This window comes from Zootoca vivipara, chromosome 2 (genome assembly GCF_965207765.1).
Source record: "Zootoca vivipara chromosome 2, rZooViv2.hap1.1, whole genome shotgun sequence".
Classification (NCBI taxonomy): domain Eukaryota; kingdom Metazoa; phylum Chordata; class Lepidosauria; order Squamata; family Lacertidae; genus Zootoca; species Zootoca vivipara.
Window position 1 is genome coordinate 53,094,604 of NC_142584.1, and position 24,112 is coordinate 53,118,715.

The window sequence follows — 24,112 nt, forward strand, 5'->3', positions numbered from 1 at the left end:
GTCATATCAGTTTGTTGGATTATATTTGGTTAAAGCAAAGCAAACGGGAATCCAGAATACCCTAAAGAGCAGCATTTTGGCTTTCAAGCTTTCTATGGAGCAGCCCAAATGCAACATGTATTGCGTACATAGAAACATTCAGTTCACTCTTTTGTCTTTTCTCTGATTGACATGTACCAGTCAAAATTTACCAGCTCCTGGGAATAATCCAGTGACTCAAACAGAGAAGGAAATTAGTCAATTAATTCAAATGGGAATATCTTTTTTATGTCACAATCAAGTATTATGATCAGTCATTGGGGAATGGGCAGTTGCTGAGTAAGCAACAATATATCAGTGAGCAAATTCCTCATTTACTTTAATATAATTCCCCCCCCCATTTTTCTAAATGTATAACTCAATCTGCTTTCCAACCACATCCTGAAGAATTGATACTCCATTTTCGCTGAAACAGTGAATGCTCATATTCTTAGAAGCAATTATTTCATTCATCTGTGGGGAAATTGATAATAAGTAGACTAGTTATCAAGTCATTTATGGTATACTTATTATTTTTCAACTTTTGGGTAGTAACATTTATATCTACAGAAATGGACACGGTAAAACTAAACTAAACTCTGTTTTACTAAAAAGGAAATTTTTGTGGTGGGGGGAAACAATGTATAACATCATAAACATCTAACTAACAATGCTCATAAACATCTAACTAACAATGCTAAGAGCATTGGTTGAATCTCTGTCGTACGACAAGACATTCTTCTTTACTTACGACTAAAATTTTCCTCTTTTTTTTGTTTACAATGTCATGTTATACATCATCCAAACTGCAAGCCTGGAACTTCCTCCCCTCCATTCTGGCACTGATTTTTGCTAACTACCAGAGGGCAGGGCAGGCCCATGCAAAGGTGGGGGCACCCTGGTACACTTGCCTCAATCCTCTGAGCCTGAGGGCTAACCGGGCCAGGGGCCCTGGCCAGGGTTCTGTTGGACTTACAATGTCATGCGCCAAGAACACCCCTGCCTTACAGCCGACTGGGGACTTCCGCCTTGGGACTCAGATAAGCTTGGCACAGTGCAGGGCAAATAGTCTTAGTCTTGCTGGTGGCTTCTCTGTGTGCGTATTTTGTTAGGTCAATGTCTCAGCCATTCTGGTGACTAGCTCTTAATGGCTCCTCTCCCAGGTGATTTCCTGGACTGGAAAAGCAGAGTCCAGCTACTTAAAGCCTGAACTTCAATTTAACCCTCCAATCGTTGATTACTTCTAACTTTTATTAGACCCAGGAATTTAGGGGAAACTGCCCCACCCCCAACTCAAAACATCATCTTCCTATTTTTTCATTTTTATTTTTTTTAAGTACCTGGTAGATGGTGGTGCCCTAGTAGAGAAGTCTATTAACATATATACCATAGTCCTTTAATGGCCCACTTTTGAAAGGGTTTAAGTTTGTCCATGCAATAAAAGCATGGGTGATGGGTTTCTAGGGTTTGCTCTATGTCTGTATCTGATAACTCGAGGTTATCTATGGTTTGCGTATTAGCGGTTTTCCAGGATGTAGATGTCAATACAATATCAGTCTGAAGTTTTGCATCACTGGCTCATTTCCAACCCACTCCCCCATTTAGATCAATATCTCCTCCCTCTGCCCCCGTCATACTCTAGCAGTGTCATTAGTTATAACATGTGGCATTACATGAGTAATAGCTATGAAAATTATTGTTGACCTTTAAAAGACATTTCCAGTCTGTCCCACTAATAAAACCTCTTAATTATCTGTTTGTGGGGGTGGGGAGATGCCCTACTATCATCCGTTCCATCATTCATTAGGATTTCCAGGTATACTATATGTCAGTGGTGGGGAAACACCTTCAGGCTGAGGGCCTTCTGAGCAACCTTCCGAGGGCCACATGTCAGTGGTGGGTGGGGCCAAAGGCAAAAGTAGGAGGAGCAACCAATGTAACTCTTACCTTTGTACAGTAGGCTATTTTCTACACAAACTCCCCTCTGTCCTCCATGCAGGCAAGAAAGAGGCATTATCTAGGGTTGCCATTCATCCAGAATTTCCATGTTGGAAGTCTAGACTTTGGTGTATAGCTCTAAAACCTCTCTATTTTTTGAGATTTTGCAACAATGTTTGACAAAAAATCTTTGCCAGGAGGCCCAGTACTAAGAGACAAATAGTGTGTCTGAGCTAATGATATTATTGATGCACAAATAGGCTTCCAGATACTGTACATAACTGCATCCAGTTTATTTATTGTAAAATGCAGACCCTCCAAGTGTCCCTATTTTCCAGGGACAGTCCCAGATTTACAGAAACCACCCCAGTTTTTTATTTGATCCTGGAATGTCCCGCTTTTACTTAGGATGTCCCAATTTTCACTGGAGAAATGTCAGAGGGTTTGGAGTTATCTGACTCCTGAGCCAAGGAAATAAGTAATTATACAACCTTTGGAAAAAACATCTGAAGGCAGCCCTGTATAGGGAAGTTTTTTTAATGTTTAAGGAATTACTATGTTTTTATATATGTTAGAAGTTGCCAAGAATGATTGGGGCAACTGGGTGGGGTATAAATAGTAAAATCAGCAAGCCTGCCCCCTTCCAATCTTTTCAAAAAATATACAGCCCTAAGGTGCTTTCAAATGGATGGAGGCTTAATACTGTAAACAGGTCACTGAGAAATTGCAAATGGGTTGTTTGGGGCAGGTTATTTTTAATAGATTGGATTTTGCACAGAAAGGGTAAATATGGATTAAATGGGGGGTACATACTAGCATTTGGGTGACATGTGAAAAAATAAACCTTACATGCAGGAGGACCACCCACCCCACAATTCTGGCAGCACTCCTAATCTTTACTTTGCACCACTGCAGAACTGTCACAATATTATAAAACAGTAGAGGGCAGTCATTCAGGGATGCCAACTACAGTACAGTGGAACCTCAGTTTATGAACACCTCGGTTTATGAATTTTCGGTTTATGAACGCTGTGGACCCATCTGGAACGGATTAATTCATTTTCCATTACTTTCAATGGGAAAGTTCGCTTCAGTTTATGAACGCTTCAGTTTATGAACAGACTTCCGGAACCAATTACACCTATGTTTCAGTTTATGAACGCTTCAGTTTAAGTACTCCGCGGACCCGTCTGGAACGGATTAATCCACTTTCCATTACTTTCAATGGGAAAGTTCGCTTCAGTTTATGAACGTTTCAGTTTAAGTACTCCGCGGACTGTCTGGAACAGATTAATCCACTTTCCATTATTTTCAATGGGAAAGTTCGCGTCAGTTTATGAACGCTTCAGTTTATGAACAGACTTCCGGAACCAATTGTGTTCATAAACCGAGGTACCACTGTATACAGTACATTGGAACCAACCCCTGTTTATTGTAAGGCCTTCAACACTGTAAATCGTAATGCCCTGTGGACTGTCCTTCTGAAAATTGGTTGCCCAGATAAATTTTTGAACATCCTTCCGCTGTTCCACAATAATATGACGGCAACAATCATGATAACAATGACTCTCAAAGTGAACTGTTCACAGTGGGATCAGGTGTTAAACAGGGATGTGTTATCGCCCCAACTCTATTTATTATTTTCACTGCCATGATCCTACGCATTGTCAAAGGGAAACTTCCCACTGGGGTAGGAATCATATATCGGACAGATGCAAAGCTCTTTAATCTGAGAATGCTGAAAGCAAAGAGTAAGATTACCATAACTTCCGTCATAGAGCTTCAGTATGCTGATGACAACCTAGTGTCTGCACACTCGGAGGATGACCACCAAACCCTCCTAAATATCTTTGCAGAAGCTTATAAAAAGCTTGGCCTATAGCTCACCATCCAAAAAAGCCAAAATGCTGCACCAACTAGCACAAAACAACCCCTCTGCAGCACCACAAATCCAGTGTTGGAAAATGTCAATCACTTCTCCTACCTGGGCAGTTATCTTTCCACAAGGGCCAACATTGATGCCGAGATCCAGCATTGCCAGAGCTCTGTGAGTGCAGCTTTCTCCCAGTTGAAGTGCAGAGTGTCTGAGGACCGGGACATTTGCAGGGAAACCAAAATGCTTGTTTACAAAGCTATTGTACTACGAACCTCACTGTACACTTGTGAAGCATGGACCACTTATAAACATCACCTCCAACTCCTCAAAAGATTCCATCAACGGTGTCGCCCAAAAAATTTACACATCACTTGGGAAGACAAGCAAACTAATGCCAGTGTACTGGAAGAAGCAAAGATCAACAGTGTCGAAGCAATTATTCTTCAACACCAACTTAGTTGGTCTAGTCATGTTGTTCAGATGCCTGATTATCATCTTCCAAAGCAACTACTCTATTCTGAAATTAAAAATGGAAAGCGTAATGTTGGTGGTCAACAAAAGAGGTTTAAAGACTCTCTCAAGGCAAATCTTTAAAAATGTAGTATAAACACCGACAATTGGGAAACACTGGCCCGTGAGTGCTCCAATTGGAGAACAGCCTTTACCAAAGGTGTCCATGGACTTTGAAGACACTCAAACTCAGGACAAAAGGGAGAAACATGCTAAGAGGAAGGCACATTTGGCAAACCCCCACCTTGATCAACTCCTGCCCAGAAACTTATGTCCCTGCCGTGGAAGGATTTGAAGATCCAGAATTGGCCTCCACAGTCGCTTACGGACTCACTGTTAAGACCGTGTTCATGGAAGACAATCTTACTCGGCTATGAATAATTGCGAAAGAAAGAAAGAAAGAAAGAAAGAAAGAAAGAAAGAAAGAAAGAAAGAAAGAAAGAAAGAAAGAAAGAAAGAAAGAAACCAGCAGGGGGCAGTCCAGTAATGAAAAGAGGATTGTCAGAAATCGAGAGACATAGGAAAAGCTACTGGTTATTTGTTTTGGTTTTGGCAACACTCTGTCTATTCTCAACTCACACACTCTTTCACTCTTCCTTAACCTTCTCCCCCTCCACTGCCCACCATACATATGGTCAAACAGGAGCTGCAGAACAGCTACATCTGAAAGGATTCAGGTCCCCATTCCTATCCTGCAAGGAAACATCTCCCATATTCCCATAATACATGAGTGACTCTGGACTCTTTTCTTTTTCAGGGTGCAGAAGTGAAGAAAAGGCTACAAGATCTTTGTGACCCATAATAAGCATAATAATTCAATATTAAAATAAACAAATCCACTGCTCTCGGATTTATTACCTTCAAAGGGAGGGGTTCCATACATGTCTGCCAGGTAATACATTTCCTGCTAGGTTCCTAAGAAAGTTGCAATTGGCATAAAACCAATGGCCTATCATTTGAGAAGCAATAATTTTGTTTTTCTCCTGAATTGGGAGTAAGCCTGGCTTTCTTTTGCCTTGTCTATGGAAAAATAATGATGTACATACCGGTAGTACAGGGCCCCATACTGAGCCTCTTGGGCTTGCCGATCAGAAGGTTGGTGGTTTGAATCCCTGAGATGGAGTGAGCTCCCACTGCTCTGACCCAGCTTCTGCCAACCTAGCAATTCTAAAGCATACCAGTGCAAGTAGATAAATAGGTACTGCTGTGGCAGGAAGGTAAACAGCATTTCCAAGCGCTCTGGCTTCTGTTCTGTTGCGCCAGAAGCAGTTTAGTTATGCTGGCCCCATTACCTGGAAAGCTGTCTGTGGACAAACACTGGCTCCCTTGGCCTGAAGCAAGATGAGCGCCGCACCCCATAGTCACCTTTGACTGGACTTAGCCATCCAGGGGTCCTTTACATTTTTACCTCTTTTTTTTTAGCTGGGGTAGTGCAGAGAGGAGGGAAATGACCACTCAAATGATGGCAGCAGCAGCAGGCAGGCAGTCCCTGCATCAGAACTTGGACTGGCCCATTCAAACTGCAGCTGGTCACCACAGCATCCTTTTTCTTTTTCTTTTAAAAACATATTTTATAGCCAGGGGCTGACTGGCTGGGGATGTACTTTGTTACTATTGAGAGAGATAGATAGATAGATAGATAGATAGATAGATAGATAGATAGATAGATAGATAGATAGATAGTATACACTGGTACCTCAGTTTACAAACTTAATCCATTCCGGAAGTCCGTTCTTAAACCGAAACTGTTCTTAAACCAAGGTGCGCTTTCCCTAATGAGGGCTCCCGCCGCCGGTGCCCTTCCACCGTTCGGATTCTGTTCTTAGACCGAGGTAAAGTTCGCAAACCGGGACACTACAGTACGTCCGGTTTTGCAGAGTTTGTAAACTGAATTGTTCATAAACGGGACTGTTCTTAAACCAAGGTAGCACTGTAGTCTTAAAATATTGTACGCTTAAAATATAACATCCTTTTCTACAAGAAAACTGTGTTTATTCTCAAGTAAAAGCTAACTCAATTTCATTCTGGAATCATGACTGTACTATGATTGAGTTTTAAATGTTAAACTCCACAGAGTATTTATTTTCCTCTTAACTATCTGAGTCATGGAATGTAAAACAATAATAATATTATTACCAATACAGTTGTATTATATGTGTCTTTCATTTTCCCCCTCCTTCTTCAGCCATTTATGGACTACCAGTTGGCACTGAAGGTTTGGTATATACATTTTAGAAATAAACTGATACAACAGTGGGGGAAATGGAAGCTCTGTTTGCTTAGATCACAAATAGGAAACGTGCTATTATTGACAGCCGTATACGGCCCATTCTGACTTCACATCTCACTGACACTTCAGATTTCTGTTATACAGGAAACAGTGTTCATTCTCAGAAGACCATCTACAAGATAGTAAAGATAGTAGAAGAAAATGGGTTTCTGAGCTTAATTAAAGACCTACTTTCCATGCCAGTACTACAACTCCCTGATCATTCATACTAGCTGTGGCTGATGTTAGCTGGAGTCCCAATATCTGGAAGACCACACATTTCTACCATAGCTGCCAAGTTTTCCCTTTTCTCACGAGGAAGCCTATTCAGCATAAGGGAAAATCCCTTTAAAAAGGGATAACTTGGCAGCTATGATTTCTACCCTCCCTCCTCCTGATCTATGTGATGTATTCCCAGCACTTGATGATATGAAGATGAATGGAGGAATGGCTTCCACTGAAAAATATTGTATTTGAAGTGATTAAAAACTTTTTCTGTAGTGCATGTTGTAGCCTATTAACAAAACCTGAAGGGCTTTTAATAGGGCTGCTACATTTAGGGTTAGGTTTTAATCACTATAAACACTTAACCTGGGAATAAGTTCCATTGAACATGGTGTGAATTACTTCTGAGCAGACATGCAGAAGGATAGCTCTGTTAAGTCAGACAATTCAAAATACAAAATTTAAAAATGCCAGCACAGCAGACGAAGAAATATCCATTTGCACACAACATCTTAAATTAGTCCTTCACAAAAGCCTGGGTGGACAGGCACATTTTCAGCTGGTACTGAAACCTAAGGGGAGGGCTGTTCTACAGCCAAGGTGACACCACAGAGAAGGCCCTGTCCCAAGTCACTGTGCAAGGCTTTGGCCCATCAGCAGATAGCGAGAAGAGCCTCTCCTCTAGATCCTAGTAGATAGGCAGGTTAATGTAGAAAGATTTTACAAGTACTTACAAAAACTGTGGGTAGCCACTTCCTGAATGTAGGAGAGGAAATGGCAGTGTGAAATAGTGCTTATTGTTACTCTATGACCAGGCCCAGGTTTAAGTCCCATTCTGCCACTGAGTGACACGGGGGAAGTCACTGCCTTTCAAGCTAACCTACACCACAGGATTGTTGTGATGGTGCAATGAACCATGCATACATGAGCTTCCTGAAGGAGGGGCTATCAAAGAAAACACAGCTGCCTCTTCTAACATGCTACAGAACCCACAAATGTCATCTAAAGTATTGAAAGAAAGTTGCCTTTTCCCTCAGCGCTGTTATTTTAGCAGCATGCAACTTTAAGGGGATTTCATTCTCTAATTAAAATCCACATGATTCACTCAAGGGTATTTAATTGGGCGGCAGCCCTAATTTCTAGCACTCAAAAATAATCATACAGTGCAATCCTAAACATACCTAACGAAATGTAACCTGGGATTTACTCCTGGGCTGGAGTCTGTGCTACTGCAGCCTACATTTCCAAGGGAAGCAGCAGGGTTTTGGTATGTAATGAAATAGCCATCGGGGGGTGGGGGCAGGGCTTGACAAACGGCCTCAGCCCAGTATACCTGAAGGAGCGTCTCCACCCTCATCGTTCAGCCCAGACACTGCGGTCCAGCACTGAGGGTCTTCTGGTGGTTCCCTCACTGGGAGAAGTGAGGTTACAGGCAAGCAGGCAAAGGGCCTTCTCGGTAGTGGCACCTGCCCTGTGGAACACCCTTCCATCAGATGTCAAGGAAATAAACAACTACCTGACTTTTAGAAGACATCTGAAGGCAGCCCTGTTTAGGTAAGTTTTAGGGAAGTTTGATGTTTTATTACTTTGTTATCATTATTAATATTCTGTTGGGAGCCGCCCAGAGCGGCTGGGGAAATAAATAAACAACAACAACAGAAACAATTCTAGAGCCTTTCCATTAAAGAGATCGGCTTTAAAAAGGAAACTGCACTGTCAGGACAGACGCTGTTGCTTTCAGCGATGACAGCTGTCACTCTCCTTCCCACGTTTTGCAATCTCCGGGGCTTTCCCAAGAGCTCATCATCTCCTTGAAAACTCAGCCTGAGGCTGGTGAGAGATTGAAACTCACACCATGCCCCTCCTTAGGTCCATTAACGCGCCGTTATATTATACTGCTGACTAATCAGAGGTGATGCATTCTCCTGAGCTTGCGAATTACCAAACTGGAAGGAGGCGTTGCTTTTGCAGAACGAAAAGGGCACGCTGAGCGAACACAAGAGGCACGGGACTAACAGAGCCAAGCTGTCGACTCCGCTGGCTTTCTCTAGATGGCGCGCCATCTCAGCCTCAACTGTCCGATTTCGACGCTTTCCCACGCAAAGCGCTGGCCAGCATGTTTCGTTTCGTCGTGTCTTGTTTTTGTCTCGGCCTGATTCATTCTTTTCTCTGTTTTTTTTTTTTGTGTGTGTGTGTGTGTGTGTGTTAATATTTCATAGATGATCTCACTGCCGGGCTCCGTTGCCGGCTCGGTTTGGAAAAGCGAGCCAAGGACTGGTCAGGAAAGGCAGGTGCTTTCGCAGGAAGGACTTTTCCAGCCCCGATGGATTTTCCCCTCGCCTCGATCTGGAACTTCCAGCAGCTTTCCCCGCGTGGATCCGCGCCAGGGTTGACTCACCACAAGCAAACAGTCGCTGCAACCGCAGGTCCCTTTCGACACAGGACCATTGCAGGGGCCGGGGGGGGGGTGTCTCTGGAGCTTAAAGTGAGCGGCGTTGCGCTTGTGGGTGTTTGCTATGGGAGACTGGCTGGGAGAGTGCTCCGTCGCTGGAACGCATGAAGAACAACGTGCCCCTGAGCATATGCAGAGCGTCGCTTCTTTTTCGCACCGCGGTCAAACCACAGCCTCCCCTCACTTATTGAGGATGTTGCTTCCCCTCTTGGAGGCAAACATTTTTCTCCCCTGAAAATGATAGAGTTTTGCACCCAACTGCCATTTGTGTCCCCCGATTACTGAAAAGGAAAGGTTAGCAAGCTAGAACAGTGTCCATACACAACATATGACAAACGTAGCCCTGTTCTAAGTTAATTGTCACCCAGAGCTGATGGGAGTTGTAGTTCGGCAGTATCTGGAAGGCCACAGCTTCCCTGCTCCTTTTGCAGGTGGCTAAACGGTTTAAAATATTTTAATGAGGTAAAAAAGCGTCCCCAATTAATTGGGTAGATTTTAAAATATCTGTTTATTTGAAATACAAATACGTATAAAATGGAGGTTGGCATCTTAAAAGAGGTGTTCTGACTTCGGTTCTTGCATAGGAGGAAAGGACACTACTAAGATGATGCCTGCTAGGGGGTGTGTATAATCTAAAAACAAAGTCTTGCTTCTTACTGCAGAACTCTTCCAAATTTGAATAATTGGCTGAATATTCCATCAAGCTGCAAACCCACCTGTCTGTGGGTTCCCTCACCTTGGGGTCTCAAATTTCAGCAGGGCCTTGCTTGTGTGATGACAAAATTCTGCCCCCCCCCACCTCTTGACTTCCATTCTACATAATAGTTGTGGGGCCTGAGTGTGTCTGAAGCAGTTGCACTCCCCTAAATCTGCCTCTGACCTGGGGCTTACTTCTAAGAAAGTGAGCATATTAGTAATTGATTGATTATTTAATTTCTATACCACGTAATATATAAAAATATATATCTAAGCCAAATCCAGAAAATTGAAGCAACAACTGACAACTTAAACAAAACTTTACAAAAATACACAGTTGCATATAAAAAACGTTACACTAATACAAAGTTACTAATATATACTGTATATAAAAATCAATATCAGTTCATTTTCTTTCTGACACACACACCCTCCTCAGCTGCTGGGTTCTCCAACAGGAGTCAAACAAACTCAAAGCTCACAATGAGAAGGAGTTGCTGGAAACAGCAAACATCGCCCTAGTCTCTCACTCTAGGGGCAGGTTCAATGTGAGTGGTAGTTTCTCCGGCTGCCCACAGCTGTGCCCCATTCAGCTGCACTCTCAGCACCCAGTTCCAGGTATAGCAGGACTGTTAGTCCACAGACAATATCCTCAACAGAAGGATTGCAGTGTGGTAAAAAAAAAGAATTCCAATGTTCCCTAACCCCTCTCCCCAAAAATCAATCACTCCATCAATCCATGCCACAAGGAATTAGGAAGAGACAGTAAAAGAGAGCATGGAAGTTGTGCCTGACAGTGTTTCTCACTTTTGTAAAAGGTAAAAGTAAAGGACCCCTGGACAGTTAAGTCCAGTCAAAGGCGACAATGGGGTTGTGGCGCTCATCTCGCTTTCAGGCTGAGAGAGCCGGCATTTGTCCACTGACAACTTTCTGGGTCATGTGACTAAACCACTTCTGGTGCAACGGAACGCCATGATGGAAACCAGAGTGCACAGAAATGCCTTCCTGCCACAGTGGTACCTATTTATCTACTTGCACTGGTATGCTTTCGAACTGCTAGGTTGGCAGGAGCTAGGACAGAGCAGTGGGAGCTCACCCCATCGCAGGGATTCAAACCGCCAACCTTCTGACCGGCAAGCCCAAGAGGCTCAGTGGTTTAGCAGGTGGGGTGGGAGCAGTGGCAACTGGAGTCCAAGCCTCCTTCTATGTGTATTCATGAAAAAACCAGAACACATTTGCTTTGTTTGCACAAGCTACAGACAGACCAGCATCTGAAAAAGGCCAAGACACATGCACATAATTCTCTCTCCACCCCCTTCAAAATACAAGCTTACTAACCACATGTCTTTGCAGCAGAAGGTTAAAGGCCGAGGCTGGGAGAGACGCTTCACTGTTGCAGCCTAAGATAATAAAAGTGCTAATTAAAACACATCTAACAAGGAATAGGAAATCCATCTTGGCTGCAAATTGTACAGTTGAGGGATGCAGGTGGTGCTGTGGTCTAAACCACCGGGCCTCTTGGGCTTGCCAATCGCAAGGTTGGCAGTTCGAATCCGTGTAACAGAGTGAGGTCCCGTTGCTCTGTCCCAGCTCCTGCCAACTTTTCAGGGATTAGAGCCCACTGCCAACCAGATGCATGAAATGTGTCCCCAATGGCAGGTAAAATACTATGGGATGGGCACTACTCATGCATGCAGGCTCCCCCCCCCCCGCCCCAGAGTCCACATGATGTCATCAGCATCAAAGTGCACTGCCCACCCAAACTGGATTCATCCTTGTTGGGGGAAATCTGATAATTTTGTATTGTTGTTATTTTTTAAATCCAATTTATATAGCGACCCTAACTAATTGGGGCTGGGTGGATGGAAGACATCTCACCAGTCTTGAACTCACTGACTGTTTCTTGGGTCCCAGTCAATGTTAATGTTCAAAGTCTGAAAAGGCTTAGAGCCAGGATACCTCAAGGACTGGCTTTTCCACATTAGTCTGCATAGGTGCAAAGATCATTGCCGGAGGCCCTTCTGGGAGTCCCTGCACCCTCATTTTGTGAAATGCTTTGAGAGGTTATACACTTGAGAATGATAGGTGAATGCTTAATATTACTAAAAACACAAGAGGGGAAAATGGAAACAAGTGGGGCCAACACAAAAGTTTTCTGTGGACTCTGGCTGTGTGTGCCTTGCAGCACCCACATGGCACCACCTTCATTAAAATATCATCCCTTAATCTCCCCCCACCCTTTAATCCGGATTCCCTATTTCTGCAGTGTTTTTTTATAAAAAAATTACTAACCAAATTTCCCATAGAAATGATAAATCTGGATTAAATTATCTGCTCGCTCAGAAACTGTAGAATATGAAACAGAACTCTTCTCTCCCTTTCCTCGAATCATCCCATGTTCCTAATGCCTTCTCTGGCAGGAATTTCCCTCTTTTTAGCCGTCTATTGGCTTTTGCTGAGTTATTTGGGTAGGGTTGGCCCCCCTCTAGTGCCCTCTAGTGACCCACTGCTGTTATTGACAATTCCCGGAATTATCCTCGATTTCATTCAGAGCTCTCCCTTTGCAAGAAACCGAAACTTAACGTCCGTGCTTGTGGGAGCCTTGCCAAAGCTGGGAGGACGCCTGCGCCTCTGCCGCCTCCTCCACTAGCCCTTTCCAAGCAGCGAGATACATATTCGCCTTCAACCCGCAGCTCGTGATTGCTTGTTTAGAAATTTCTGTAAATCACCAGACTTACTATTATTAAGGGAGGAAAGAGAGCTGGAGTCTGCACGTTCCCCTTTGCATGTTTACTCAGAAGTAAGTTCTACTGTGTGTTTCACTGGACTTAGACCCAAGGAAGGGTTTATAGGTTTGCAGCTGTGGAGGCGATCACAGTATATCAAGCAGAAGCCCCACCCCCAAATCTTAATCTCAGGGTCATGGGTTTGAACCCCACATTGGGCAAACGTTTCCTGCATTGCAGGGGGTTAGACTAAATGATTGTACAGTGATTCCTTGGTTTATGAACACAATTGGTTCCGGAAGTGTGTTCATAAACTGAAGCGAACTTTCCCATTGAAAGTAATGGGAAGTGGATTAATCCGTTCCAGACCGGTCCGTGGAGTACTCAACCTGAAGCATACTTAACCCGAAGCATGGGTGTAATTGGTTCCGGAAGTCTGTTCATAAACTGAAGCGTTCATAAACTGAAGTGAACTTTCCCATTGAAAGTAATGGAAAGTGAATTAATCTGTTCCAGATGGGTCCGCGGCATTCGTAAACCAAAAATTCATAAACCGAGGTTCCACTGTAGTGGTCTCTTCCAACTCTATGATTTGGGGCTTTTTTATCTGAGAGAAAAGGCAACACAGCAGGCAGCAGTGTATGGAATGATATATGGCGCAGAGAAAATGGGCAGAGAAAAGTTCCTTTCATAGCACTAGAACTGGGGGGCATCCAAGAAAGCTGAATGTTGGAAAATTCAGGACAGCGGAGTAAAGGTAAAGGGACCCCTGGCCGTTAGGTCCAGTCGCGGATGACTCTGGGGTTGCAGCGCCCATCTCGCTTTACTGGCCGAGGGAGCCGGCGTACAGCTTCCGGGTCATGTGGCCAGCATGACTAAGCCACTTCTGGCGAACCAGAGCAGCGCAAGGGAACGCCGTTTATTTTCCCGCCAGAGCGATACCTATTTATCTACTTGCCCTTGATGTGCTTTCGAACTGCTAGGTTGGTAGGAGCTGGGACCGAGCAACGGGAGCTCATCCCATCGCGGGATTTGATCTGCCAACCTTCTGATCAGCAAGCCCTAGGCTCTGTGGTTTAACCCACAGCGCCACCCGCATCCCACAAGACAGAGGAGAGAAAGCACTTATTCACACAACACATAAACTATGGAACTCACTCCCACAAGAGGCAGCGATGGCTACCACCTGGGATGGCTTCAAAAAGAAATTCATGGAATATATTAAGGCAGGCATCCCCAAACTGCGGCCCTCCAGATGTTTTGGGCTACAGCTCCCATGATCCCTAGCTCAGGCATTCCCAACCTGCGGCCCTTCAGATGTTTTGGGCTACAACTCCCATGATCCCTAGCTAACAGGACCAGTGGTCAGGGATGGTGGGAACTGTAGTCCAAAACATCTGGAGGGCCGAAGGTTGGAGATGCCTGCCCTAGCTAGCAGGACCAGTGGTTGGGGAAGATGGGAATTGTAGTCCAAAACATCTGGAGGGCCGAAGTTTGGGGATGCCTGTATTAAGGGCTACTCCTCACAATGGCTATTTTCTGCTGTGCAGCGTGCCTCTGAATCCCAGTCGCTGGCAATCGCACGAGGGGAAAGGGCTCTTGTGCTCGAGTTCTGCTTGCTGGCTTCCCACAGGCATCTATTTGGCCACCAAAAGAATGGGGGTGGGGTGCCTTTGGGCTCTTACGTTATGTAGGCAAGCAGTTAGCAGTCAAAAGGGGCCAGACTGCAGTTCACATTGTTTGCTTTGGCCTGGCAAGGACCTCGTGGATGTTTACATAAGAGGGGATGCCAGGAGAAGTTTTCTGACATGTAAGGGGTGGGAAATAAGAGAGACACATGTGATGACCTAAGGCTGCGAGAGATGTCAAAGAGCAGGGGAACCTAAGCAAGGACAGAGGCGATGCCAAAACTAGGGCCCTCCCGCCTCTCGCCTTCCCTTGGATATCATAGTTGCGGCTCCTGCTACAGCACCCTAGAAGCTCTGCATCTGGTGCAACCAAATTCCCTAGATCCACCTTTGTGCAGGAAGGGTTAAACACCCATCTCCTGCCCACTTCTGAACACCTAATTTGGCCCCAACAGAGGCTTAAGACCTTTTTTATATACCACATTAACCTAATTTTACTTTGGAGGAACTGGACGTGAAGGAAGGGGTTAATTTCTTTCAAGGGCACACATCACCCCACATCTGAGATAAGCCAACAGGTGCAAGGTCAGCCAAGCCAGTTGCTATAGTAACCACCCAGTGCTGTCTATAGAAAGAGAGAGGTGTGTGGCTTCCTACATGCCGCCTCTGTCTCTCTGCCCCAGCTTGTCTCCAGCCAGCCCTTGTGGCATCTGCATTTCATCCTCTGCCCCAATAATAATTTTCTTCTTTGTTCCCTTCCTTCCTCCCAGAACAACTTGCCAGATGCAACACCTCCTCTTCTGTCTGCTCGCCCCACTTCTGCAGACCTCTATTTATTTATTTATTTATTTATTTATTTTAAAAAATAAGCAACATTTTCCCTGTGTGACATCACACCCATGTTGCCCTGGCAACCTTGAATTAGGCTGCCCCATTCACTGTTGTGATGGTATATGCATGGCGCTCAGTGATAAAAGCAAAGTTCCGCAATTGCAGGCAGCATTCTGTCGCTTGCTGCTTAATTAAGTAGTACAGGTGTCTCCAGGAGTGGAAGGGAATGATGTTGTTATCCTTCAGCAAGAGATCGCAAATACACCGCTGAGTAGTCATTGCTCCCTCAAGATCAAACATTAGACTGTGGCTGTATGATGTTATCCCAATGGCTCCCTTCTCCCTAACTCTAGGAGGGAGTGCTTTGTTTTGCAGTGGAGGAATAAAGCATTTTTTCACAGACCACCATCCCTTTCCCCAAATTGCTCTCCTCCCTATGAGGTTCCAGGCCTGTGTGATAAACATGGGTCCAGAAGTACTCTGACGAGATGGAGGCAACCTGGTATGAAGGTGCGTTTTGAAGGGAGATCAGGCAGGGGATGGCTTCTGTTCCTTCTGAGTTGCCTTCTCTCTAAAGTGTTTTAAGATCTTGGACTAATGTTACACATGGCTGCAGGGTCAGAGCCTGGGCCATTATATGCTGAGTCACCAATTGACTTCAACAGGCAACTTCCCCATCCTCTTTTTTTTTTTTTTGACCTTGGCAACTTCTGAAATAATTTATCCTTTTCTTAAAACGTGCTTTTAGTCTCCAGACTGTTGTGAAGCGTGGTTTGTGTGAAACTGCCTTTGTTTAGGTAACCTTTGTTTGATTTAGGCAGGAAATCTTCCTGGCCCTGCCCTAAAAGCTGCAAACTGCTATTGCACAGACATAAATAAACCCTCCTGCCAGGGAGCAACCAGGGAGATAGCAGCCACCACCGTAGTTTCAGCAGTGGTAGTGGCCATGATTCTCTCCAGAGTGTAGGAGTATCTTTCTGAAGTTTTATCTGAGGAATCAGAGAACGCTGGAAATATCTAATGAGGTTTCTTTCATTGTGGCCCAGGGTAGAGAGATTACTTTCTGGTAGATAATGAAAATGGGATAAAGTTCATTCCCCATATGGGTGTTTCTTAAGGATACTAGTGCCCATGGCCTGCAACCTCTTTACTTGGTATCTGATTATTCATCTCCAAGGGTGGCATGCAGCATTTGCAGAGGATCACATACAAAAGCACAAAATGTAGTATCTGGCGCACAGAATTCAGATCCTTGCAAATCTCATTTTTAAAAAAATCTACAGAGTGCAGTCCTAACCCTGAAATGGGAGGGGGTGGCAGTGGGTTGGAAGAATGGCATGCAGCTGCTTCTCCCTCAGCCCTCAAAATGGAAGCCCCCCCCCACAAAAATCTATGAAAGATGTGCTGGTCATCCCCTAAATTTAGAAAAAAATCTTATCTCTTATCATTGTTTTCCATTTCTGCTCATACAATCCCCAATTATTTTTCTTGAGAAAAAAATATAACTTTGTAACAAGAAGGCTGACCCACAACTCCTTTTAATTGATTACAGGGCCATCTTTACCTGGGGGTGCAAGGGGTGCGGGGTACCCCAGCGGCAAATTCTGGGGGGCGCCAAATGTATACCTACTGTATACCGGTCCCTCTCGATCGGCAGGACTGAAAAGCAGTGGAGCAAAAGTCCCTGTCCCCCTTCTCCGTCGCTCTGATTTAAAGACGGCCCTGATTGATTGGTTAGGTGTCCTTAGATATAAAGGGTAGCAAAGTGAGGTGGGGGCAAAAAGTGATTTTCAAGCAGAGTGGCTCAGCAAAATAAACAAACAAATCTGGACCTTTGGACAGATCTCACCAGTAGTCAACACTATCCAGGTCATTCCTTGTGGTTCATTCATTCATTCAAATTGTGGTATTTTGTTTTGTTTTTTTACTGAATTTTACAATATTAACAAATACTAAAAGGGGAAAACATACAAAAACACATTTGTTTCAGTATTAGGAACTAACAGTGCACTAATACCAGGCAAGTTATAATACACTTTGCCATTAATGTTGCAGTGTTTTGCTTATTACATTAGTTTTTTTACCTTCTATGTTACGGAATACGGATGGTGGGAAATTAAAATAAAAAATCCTCTTTGGTCTATAGAAGCCAAACTCTGCCATAAATTTTGATTCCTTTGTTTTGTTTTTGTTGGGCTGGTGTTGGTTGAATGTTTAGTTGGGGTTGGTGCTTAATTTAATTAGGGTGTAACTATAAACTGTTTATTGTTGTTGCTTTCTATTGATTTATTTGTTGCTTGTATAGGATATTTTGTTTTTAAATGTTTGATGTTTTGTTGTGTTTTTATATGTGTTCTAAGCCACCCAGAGTAGCTGGGGAAACCCAGCCAGAAGGGTGGGGTATAAATGATGATGATGATTAGCCTGCCATGTGTTTATTTATTTGTCTGTTCAATAAAATCACACCAGATTTCATGGGAATTGTCTCTTCTTTTTTTTGCTTTGTTTTCCCCCTGTCTCTTAATCTGTGTGATGTTTCCAATAAGGCTGTTTGGCAAACTATGTTATGCCATTTGTCTATATCTTGGGAATTCAAAGTTTTCAAATTTCTGACTCAGGCTGTCCATGCTGTCATTAAAATACGTATTACAAGTTACTTGCTTTCTAACTGCTCAGTTTTTTCATTGTAGTTAACTAAGTAGGTGGCAAACACAAACATATCACACATTTCAGGCAGCCACTGTACAGGTGCAGATGGCAGCTTCAGTGAACTTGAGTTCAGTGCAGGGAAAGAAATTAGGGGGGATGTGATGGGTATGTGCCATGGAACCCCTGGTGGGTTTTGCGGATCCTCTGGGGTCCACGAACTATCAACCGTACCTCTAGGTGTGCAGAATACCCCAGTACAATTGTCCAGATGGCTTCACCCAGTGATTTCATGTACAGTATATGTTAAAAATATGGGAGATGAGATGGAACCTTGTGAGTAGCCTGCATGCCAAAGGCTATGGGATAGAACAGCAGTGTCTCATTTTGGGATTTGCCTTCCAGGTAGGAACAGGGCCATTGTAAAGAAAAAGAAAAAGAAACCCTCCCATCCCATCCAAGACAGGGATGCTACTGATGGTCCCTGAGAGAAGTGATAGAATCATAGAGTTGGAAGAGACCACAAGGGCCATCCAGTCCAACCCCCTGCCAAGCAGGAAACACCATCAAAGCATTCTTGACATATGCCTGTCAAGCCTCTGCTTAAAGACCTCCAAAGAAGGAGACTCCACCACACTCCTTGGTAGCAAATTCCACTGCCAAACAGCTCTTACTGCCAGGAAGTTCTTCCTAATGTTTAGGTGGAATCTTCTTTCTTGAAGTTTGAATCCATTGCTCCGTGTCCGCTTCTCTGGAGCAGCAGAAAACAATATTTCCCCCTCCTCCATATGACATCCTTTCATATATTTGAACATGGCTATCATGTCTAGAAGAATCAACAGGGTTGGGCTCTTCTTATCCATTCCCTAGCCCAGGTCATCCACCACAGCAGTTTGGATCCTTTACCCAGTCTGCAAGCCATATTGGAATAGATCCAAATGATCCCCAATTGCATCCTTCTCGGTAGTGGCACCCACCCTGTGGAATGCCCTCCCACTAAAGGTCAAAGAGAACAACAATTACCAGACCTTTAGAAGACATCTCAAGGCAGCCCTGTTTAGGGAAGCTTTTAATGTTTAATGGATTTCTGTATTTTAATGTTTGATGGATTTCTGTATTTTAGAATTTCTGTTTTGTTGGAAGCCGCCCAGAGTGGCTGGGGGAACCCGGCCAGATGGGCGGGGTATAAATAATAAATTATTATTATTATTATTATTATTATTATTATTATTATTATTATTATTATCCAAGGAATCCTGTTGCTGGCTAGAAGGTGAACATGCCTTGTGATCTCAGAAGACTAGGCCCCATGGCAAGCACCCCACCTGTTTGCCAGTTTCATATACTGTATAACCACCTGCCTTCTGCATTGCAATTACGCAGGTGTGTTTTAATGGAATACGTATTAAATCTCTCCCAACCCCAACACTTGCAGTTCAAAATGTCACTGGCCAAGGGACACTTTAGGGGTCAGCAAACTTTTTCAGGAGGGAGCCGGTCCACTATCGCTCAGACCTTATGAGGGCTGGACTATATTTTGGGGGAAAATAATGAACAAATTCCTATGCCCCACAAATAACTCAGAGATGTATTTTAAATAAAAGCGCACATTCTACTCATGTAAAAACACCAGGCAGGCCCCACAAATAACCCAGAGATGCATTTTAAATAAAAGGACACATTCTACTCATGTAAAAACACGCTGATTCCTGGACCATCCGGGGCAGATTTAGAAGGTGATTGGGCTGCAACAGCCTCAAGTTTAAGGAATTTAGATTCTGGGAAACAATAAGCAGCTCACCCGCCCACCCCGTGACCTGGTTGCTTTAGTCAACAGTATTTATCTGGTGCCAGATGGGCAGAACTTCATCTGTGTTTCACATAAATTTCTTTGCCCAGCCTTGCAGCAGCCCAGTTAGCTTCCTCATGGCTTCCTTGCAGCAGGGCCGTTTATAAGAAATGGAAACAGCTCAAGAGCTCACTCGTCTGAGGGAGGGAGGGAGGAGGAAGTATAAATAACCCTGTGCTTCGACTCTCTCCTTGCTGGAGCAGCTGGATGCATTTTGCGCTGACTCACCCACTGGCAGGGATTCAGATTCTAGGGGAAGGCAAAAATGCATACCTCACACGACCCAGCATTTGCTGAGGCAAATCAATAAGCCAGAGAAGCTGAACAGCATCCATTCTCCTCAGCTGATGATGGTTGTTCAGTTCCTCCCCACCCTTTCTTTCGCCTCATGTTTCATAGGTTTATATTTTAGTATTGTGACTGATAAAAAAAAATTGACTAGTAGGGCTTGTCTTTGTGGGTGGGTGGTGGTATTCCAATAAGCTTTACTTAAAGCTTAAAGGTAAAGGGACCCCTGACCATTAGGTCCAGTCATGACTGACTCTGGGGTTGTGGCACTTATCTCGCGTTATTGGCCGAGGGAGCCGGCGTACAGCTTCCAGGTCATGTGGCCAGCATGACAAAGCTGCTTCTGGCGAACCAGAGCAGCACACGGAAACGCCATTTACCTTCCCGCTTGGAGCGGTACCTATTTATCTACTTGCACTTTGATTTGCTTTCGAACTGCTGGGTTGGCAGGAGCTGGGACCGAGCAACGGGAGCTCACCCCGTCGCGGGGATTCGAACCACCGACCTTCTGATCAGCAAGTCCATTGAAATGAATTAACACGACTACGTTAGGGCCACTGTTTTCAATATGTCTCCTCAGAGTAAAACTTAGTTGAATGCCACACCCTGTCTCTAAGCCATGCTCTCCGACATCATAGGAACATAGAGAGCTCTCTAATACTGAGCCAGATCATTGGTCCATGTAGCTCAGTGTTGTCTCTACTAGAAGCAGTTGTCCAGAGTTTTAGGCAGGGACGTTTTCGCAGTTCCACCTGGAGTTGCTAGAGTTTGCTTTCTTTCTGCATGTACAGCTTGCAGGGCAGATGCGCTATCTCTGAGCTATGGCCCTGCCTCAAACCCCTCCCTCAAGAACAGTGGAAGTCTCTGTATGTATGGAGAGAAAAGCTAGGAAAATAGTACAATAAGCTTTTTTTTTTTTTGCGGGAAACTCCCTTATTCCAAGCCACAGCTGTCAACCTTCCCTTTTTTTCCTGGAAATTTCCTTATTTCAGCGCCGTTTCCTGCTGCTATCCTGGATTGTTAGATATACCGTAGACTGTCCTCGGGACAGGTGAGGCTGCTGCTGATCCCTTATTTTCAAATCTGAAAGTTGACAGCTATGATAATAATATTTAAAAATACGGAAATATTGGATTTAGAGGGTTGGGACAATGTTTCCGGTTGGCACGGGTACTTAGGACATGATAAATTAAATCACATGAGGGATTTCTAAATCATATGGTAAGAAAAGCATTGTATGATGTTTGGGAGAGAAACAAACCTTTAATGGTTACAAGAACACCTTGGTGGCTCTCACCCATGGAATCGATAGCAGTCCACAAGAAAAACATGAGTCACGACTGGCCAACCTATAGGGATTTGGTAGAGGGAATAAGCAATTGCCCAGAATTGAAGAATTTTGAAGAAATTAAAAAGCTGGGATTAACTTGGTTAGAATTTCATCAACTGAAGGCCATCTTTGAAAAGATAAAACATTGATAACAAAATATCAGATCTGGAGAAACATATCTCATATAATAATCCAAAAAACTCTATCCAAAATATATAGGTTATTAATAAATTGGCAACTGAAAGATGAAGAAATTAAGGACGTGATGAGAAAATGGGACCAGACTTAGGTCAAGTGATCAAACTTGATAAATGGAAGCACTTCCTGAGAAACGGGTTCTGTTCTGAAAATAAAAGCTCATTACAGGTTGGTTCTGCATTAACCCACAGTGTGTCCATTTGAAAACAGATGTAGCCAGTCCTGGCAATGGGGTGAGTGTGTATCCACATCTGCCCAATGGTGCTGTTGGTGGCAAATACCAAGATCACCAGCATCATTTTCTTCTTCATTCCCCTGGGACATTTGCAGGAAGGAAAAGGTGTGGCTAACCCAGTCAAGGGGAAGTTAACCACAGCCACCCTTGTGGACTGTAGAATCTGGAATCAATCTAGCTTAAAAGCAGCATGTCGTGGATAAACACAAGCAATTTTGGATTGAGAAAAACAATATTTTTGTGGTACAAACATATTAGTGTGTACACTACCGAAGTTGGGGTTCCTTTGCACGTGTATATATACCGGTATTAGAGTTTCATAACTCTAATGCAGGGATAGAGGGCACCTGCAAGGGAGAACTGGTAGGCAGGAACAGATGCTTAACCCTGTGCCTGTCATTTTGCCCATGCAAATGCCCTTTTCAATGTTTTTAAGTTACTTTTCTCCCCCAAATCAGATAGTCAAGGAGACAAAACATGGTGGCACCACCTGGCAAGGGATCATGACTTTGATCTTGAGGGGCTGAGCACTTTTGCACTTTACCTGCACACCATATGCCATTTCTATCCCCGCTGAGCACACACAAGTTTCCCTATCAGCACAAGTGCTTTCTTTCTCCATCCTTCCCTGTTCTTTCTTTCTTTTTTTTTTATTTATTAATAAAATACTTTATTTCTTATTAAACAAATTACAGAAAAAAAGACGAAAAAAAGAATAGAGAATAGAAAATAAAAGCTACATTGAATATTAACTTATATCCATCATACATACGAAAAATAGCTCGAGCAAATCATAAATACAAACTACGAAAGCAAATTTAACTCAAACAAATCATAAATACCATGCAATCATTCATTCAACATTAAAATGCCAATAAAGACCAAGGATACCTACTGGGTACAAACTAAACAACGTATATAAAAAAATCATCCATGTAGCAGTTCCCCTGTCTCCCCTGTATTCGCCTGTCTCCCCTTCTTCCCTCCCCCCTTTTTCCTTTATTCATGCCAAGGAGACGGGGAACTCCTTCCCTGTTCTTTCTTTGTGACTCTGACATTTTCAGCAGCCCCAGAATAGGGCAAATTGGTTACGCACCCTAGAGATGTACCAGTGTGGTTAGAGACATACGTAATTTGAAGGGTGAGGGATGTTTTGTTCAGACATCACAATCTTCTCTAAGAGTTACCGTATATTAAGGGGAAACCCATTCTTCCAATTTGCAGCCGTAGCTGGCACTGTGTGATGCTGATTGGCTGACTCCCTGTGACATCATGAAGTCACTTGTCTCACCCTCTTCAAAGCAGTTTAAGGAAAACTATTAAAATGTTATAAGTGTTGTGGAATTTAAAATAAGAAGAAGAAACAAAAGGAGAGCCAACGGCACAAATAATCTACATCACATATAACAGACACAGTCACAGTGTCTATAGTCTGGATCTGCCTGGATTTTCCAGCCATCTCTACCATACTTACCTGTCCTGAAAGTTCCCCAGCACCATACCATGAAGGAATTGCTGTGTAACATCCTTAGAAGCTGGGGTCTGAATAAATGTCCTCCTTTATTTATTTTAGTATTTGGTAAATTTATATAGGCTGCTCTTTTATTTAGAAAATTTCAGAGTGGTTCACAAATTATTGTCCATACTGACTCAAATTCTTGTCAATACCATGTGCACAATCGAAAAACTAAAATCCTGGTGGCATATAGGTAATTTGCGCAGTAATACCCATGTTGCTGCTATTTCCGTTGGTATACAAACAGTAAAAACTACCGTATGACAATAGCAACATTCACACAACCCAAAAACACTGGTATTGTTCCATTGGACTACTGATATTTAAGTACATGGGACCCTTGACTTTAATTGTGCACCAAATCCCTTTATCAGGTGTCCCCGCTCCAGGAAAAAAAAAAAGCTGTCTTAACAGATTGGCATCAGTTCACTGCACTCAACAGACGATCGCTAATGCCTCAGAGAAAATAAGACGAAAAAGCAAAGCAGGAACATAACCAACTTCCTTCCTGTTCACCCCACATGAAATGTCAGGTGATACAAGCTCCCAACTGAGCTAACTTGTTGAAATTATCAGTGTGTGACCTGTCCTTCATAAGTCACTCATGAAGAGGGGGTTGGGTGAGGTCGCCTGGCAGTCATTCTGCTCACAATACACACCCTGATATTGTTATAGCTTCTGTAACTGGATGTAGCCCTACCCTCTTTCTGCACATAAATACCAAATGATTTAATGAAACAGTGTTAGTACGGCAACAAATGCACCTTAGAATCACACTTCTCTTCTGTGCAGTCAGATTGCCATATAGATCTAAAATATAAATTAATTTACTCAAGTTCTGTTTTACGTGCCCTCCAATATTTCTCCAATTAAAATAGGGG

General features: G+C 43.6%; 1 protein-coding gene across 3 annotated transcripts in view; it reads right to left on the reverse strand.

The window, feature by feature from the left end:
• The window catches only part of RAD50 (RAD50 double strand break repair protein), a 126,772-nt gene that overhangs the window by 39,019 nt on the left and 63,641 nt on the right, over positions 1-24,112 (reverse strand). The window contains exon 2 of one of the 3 annotated variants that reach the window (XM_088661883.1): positions 11,323-11,384. The exons of the other annotated variants lie outside the window; for them this stretch is intronic. The gene's annotated coding sequence lies outside the window, so the exon portion shown is untranslated. The remainder of the gene's footprint in view (positions 1-11,322; positions 11,385-24,112) is intronic. 3 annotated transcript variants of the gene reach the window in all.